This window comes from Pteropus vampyrus, unplaced genomic scaffold (assembly GCF_000151845.1).
Source record: "Pteropus vampyrus isolate Shadow unplaced genomic scaffold, Pvam_2.0 Scaffold168, whole genome shotgun sequence".
NCBI classification, from domain to species: domain Eukaryota; kingdom Metazoa; phylum Chordata; class Mammalia; order Chiroptera; family Pteropodidae; genus Pteropus; species Pteropus vampyrus.
This window is the reverse complement of record NW_011888949.1, coordinates 29,062-33,522: the sequence shown is the minus strand read 5'-3', so window position 1 is coordinate 33,522 and position 4,461 is coordinate 29,062.

Genomic DNA, 4,461 nt, shown 5'->3' with positions numbered 1-4,461 from the left:
GACGTAATTTTAAGTGAAACGGGTCAGACACGAAGGACGCATGCCGGACGATTCCTTTTACGTGAACGTCGCCGATGCGCAAACCGCAGGTGTGGGGGAGACTTCGGTCTCCAAAGATAAGCAGCAAAGGCATTTCCACAAAACAGGATGGTGCACGGCGTAGAGGGGAGAGGCGACTGGAAAGTGGGGGGTGGTGTGGGGACTTCGGGGGGCGGGAGCACTCTCCTCAGGAGCGGGACGGACACGATAGTGCTCTTTCTGCCTCTGCCGGCCCATTAGCCGTGCGATTGTGCTATGTCATTTCTGCATTGTGACGCTGGCCACAGCAAAGGCTGGCGATGTGGAGTGTGCGATGCCTCTGTGACAGGCGGCGGTGAACGAGAGCGAAGTACAGAGATACTGATCCCGCCCTCACAGCGAGCAGGAGAGACGGGCAGACGTCCAGGTGATGAGATGCCGCCTGAGCAAAGCGCCGTGGGCGGCAAGCCAGGAGGCCCGAGGGTGGGCACCGGGGAGGCGGGCGGGGGCTCTCCGAGGACGCGGCGTGGAATCTGAGAGGTGAAGGCTGTGCGGGAGGGAAGTAGCCACATGACGAATGGGAAGGTTCTCCGGGCACCGGAAGCCCAGCATGGGGGGCTGTGAGCCTGTGCTCACGTGGCTTCGAGACCCGGGTGCGGTGTCCCCTGATGAGGCTGCAGCAAAGGCACAGCTGAAACCAGGCCGCCTCTGCAGACAATGCCACGTGTTTGTGTTTTCATCTGAAACACAATGGGACCAGGGAAAGATTCTGTAAGGCACCTTCAGGGACTTCCAGAAGAAGACAGGCATGAAATGAATGACCCAATTTGTTTACTGACATCAGAAAAGGTTTACCAGGAAGGTCGAGACGGGTTACTTCTCCCATCGTGGCTTCAACGTGTTACGTGTCAGGCCGAGGCAGAATCCACTACCCCAGCAAGTAAAACACCCACACGGGAACTGTCAAAACCACCGGGAGAAAACACACTGCATGAACCCAACCCCGTTCCATCGTTACGTCCGTGGTATAAATGTGTTTTCTTTCTAATATTTATTCGCCGTGTAAAGCTCGGACGTAAATTTCTTTAATGTATCATGCGCCATTTACAGTAAGTGGAGGTGGCAGCAAATTACAAAATCAACAGTGTGTGGATCTCGGGCTGGTCAAACAGCTTCCTAATCATTGTATTTCCATATTCAGGACGACAACGAATGACTTGAAGACGGCGAGAACGAGTTTTAAATGACACTTAGCAACGGACACCCATCCATCGATGTTCGCCGCTCGGCCTGCTGGATGCGCGCCCCCATTTCTGCTTTACCGGCTCCTTTAATTTATCTTTATCGTCGTCACCGGTAGCTCTTACCTATTCTTAGAGGTGCTAAAAGCATGACACGCATAATAATTGGCCCGAGGGACCTAAGCATAGCCCCAAGCAGAAAGCAGGAGCCTTGAGGTCCCCACCTCACTGGGATGGGATGGTGATGAAGGTCTCTGCCAGTGAAATTAGTGGGAAAGAGTCAGCCCTGTACTGGCCTGGGGACAGTCGGTGGCTTCGGTGGCCTCTCTCTCTCTGCGTCTCTCTCAATGTCCTTCACCATTCTCTCTTACCCACTTAACGCCCCGTGAATCAGGATTCGAATGAAATCCGCCCCCCGCCCCCGAAACAGGCAGGACCACAAAAGCAACAGTAACAGACACGAAGTGTCAGGGTCCGCACGAGCCCCGACCAAACGTTCTGAAGGGACGCAGACGTCCAGGGCGGAATTCAGCTCTCGTGCGACCAGTTACTTTGCAGACCGGACAGTAATAGCGCTTTGGTTCGAGGACACTCAAAACAGCCCAGGCGAGCGGCTCAAGGTAAGGAAAACGGAAGGGAGCTTCGGGTACAGAGACAGAAGCCAGTGTCACACCACAGAGCCGTGTGGGTCTCCGGGGCGGACAAACGGCCAACACGTGAGGGGACTGGCGGGTGTCACCTCCGCATGCAAAAGCATGTTTCTGCATCAGCAAGAAAAGGGAACACGTAGGTGCCGGTGGCTTCTCTGGGGCAGCCAAGATCTCAAGTAATTTCTACTTGAAGCTATTAAAACAAATCTTGTACTTTCGGTGGCAAAATTTTAGTTAAGTGGCACATGTCAGGAGCAAGCCAGGTGAGTTCACGTGGTCAACTGAATTCAGATTGTTAACTTTTTACTTTAGTTTTATTAGTCCGGTTTAACTATTTTACGGCCCAAATGTCTTCAAATATTGCAGTTGCAAAAAAAAAAAAAAAAAAAACACCAAAAAATCTTAATGATACTTTTGTTGTTGTTATAGGTAAAACTGATTTTTAAAAAATAACCACAGCTTACGACATCTGGACGAGACCTGAGGACGCGTTCCGACCGTAGCACGTGTGACAGGGAGGGAAGAATGGAAAAGTTGCTGTTATTTGTCACATTCTGTACCAGGCGAAGGCAGCTCTAGGGCCGCCCACAGGAAAGCAAACACGGAAAAGATTGCATTGGGCATTCGGACCCACGAGGAAAGTCCAGGTAATTAGTCTCCTTATCTGAAGAAAAATGGCTCAGGCATGAACTTAATTGCTGCCTCCACAGACAGCAATCCAAAGACTTCCTTTGGACAAAAACAGTAATAATTATCTAGTGTCTAGGACAGAAGGACATGCCAGGGAAGATGATTTGCAAGAACTTCGTGTATTTCTCCAAAGGATGCTGCAGAAGCCTCCTTCGAAGCCTCTGGGTGAGGCTGTTAGAATGCAGATTCCTGAGCCAGAGTAAATCACTGAAGGCCTTGCAAATGCAGGCGGGGCCGGGCGCTCTGCGCTTTGCGGCTGGGGGCCTGTGTCACCTGCCACATCTGCCACATCTGCCTCGTCCGCCACGCCTGCTCCGCCTGCTCCACGGCTGTAACGAAGCTCTGCAGTCTGGGCGGCTCGCACGGCACACGTTTATTCCTCGCATCCCCAAGGCTGGAGGTCTGAGATCGGGGTGCCACAGGGCAGGCCCCAGGTCGAGGCCCCCTTCCTGGCTCACGGCTGTCCTCTCGCTGCGTCCCCACAGGGCGGAAGAGAGAAAGCCAGCACACTGGCCTCTTCTTCTAAGGACACCAATCACGCCCCCCCCAAAGGCTCCACCCCAAATGCCATCACTTTGGGAATCAGATGTCAGCATCACCCCCAAATGTTTGGCCCCTCGCAGGGACCATGCATTAAACTCTGATGCTCGGCCTTCTGACGGGCAGGTGGGAATGACACACAGCTTGTGGCACTGAGGTGTCGTGCAGGCGCTAGGCAGGGCAGGTCATCACTCAGTGAGCAGTGCCCGTCTGTGAGTTACCACGTGACCGTGACACCAGGGACACCTCTGCTGCGCTGTCACAGAAGCTACAGCAAACGTAAAGCAGGCATCGCTACAGCACCACGTGACCCGCCTTAGGCCAGCCCCGTGCCAGGGCACCGTCTGCTCCCAGGAGAACACGCAGGTCCTGAGAGGAGACGCAGTGCCTGTTCAGAGTCTGTGGGATCAGCCTGGGGCCTGCTGGGCGATGCGGCTCTGGGAGCCCCGAGTTCCAACAGCAGGCCCGGAAGAGGACAGTGCCAGCTCAGGGAGCCGGGAAGGTGGCCGCCGGCCCTCGGGTGAAGGGCCTGCGACACCTCAGCCTCGTGTCTGTCAGGAAGGACGCCCTGGGTTCCAGACACCAGGCAGACGGCCCCAGCCAGGGTCCTTTCCGTGCGGGCGGTGACAGCAACGTATGCCTGGCCTGCTGACACAACACACAACTCCAATGTTTAACAAACAGAGTCGCTACGACTTTTCGGTACATATCACGCTCTCCTCCCCTGGGCCTCCGGAGAGCCTGGCGCCAGGCCAGCCGGCCACTCCACGCTGTCGAGCTGGATCGTCAGAGGACCCCTCATTCGCCCAGGTTCGGATTCCACTGACCAGCTCACGTGGATGTCACAGGAATCATTTCATCCGATTGAAGCAAGGGTGAGATGCATTATCCTTATTGCACAGCCTGAGAAGCTGACCCTTGGAGGTTGAGTGACCTGCCCGGGGCCACACGGGTGGGAAGGAGCAGAGTGGGACCGGAGGCTAGGTCTCCAGGGTCTAAATCAGAAGCTTTGTGATTTCATCATCGGGAGAAATAGGCTAGATATTCCTGAGTTTTTTACAACTTTAAAATGCAAAGCGTCTCTCAATATGCAATCACTCACTGCATGTTAGTAAATGTCTCATTTCTTTGCTCCTTGACCGATACGATGAAGGCTGTATGGGAGCACACGTCACGGAGACCCGCCCAGCACATGTCCTAACCATGACCTTCCGGAGGGCTGAGCTACGCCCCCATCAAAAGCACCACAGCCAACAGGATATGAGTGAAAACAGGATTTTCTACCCACATCCGTCTCCACCACAGAACCGCGAACTCCTCCG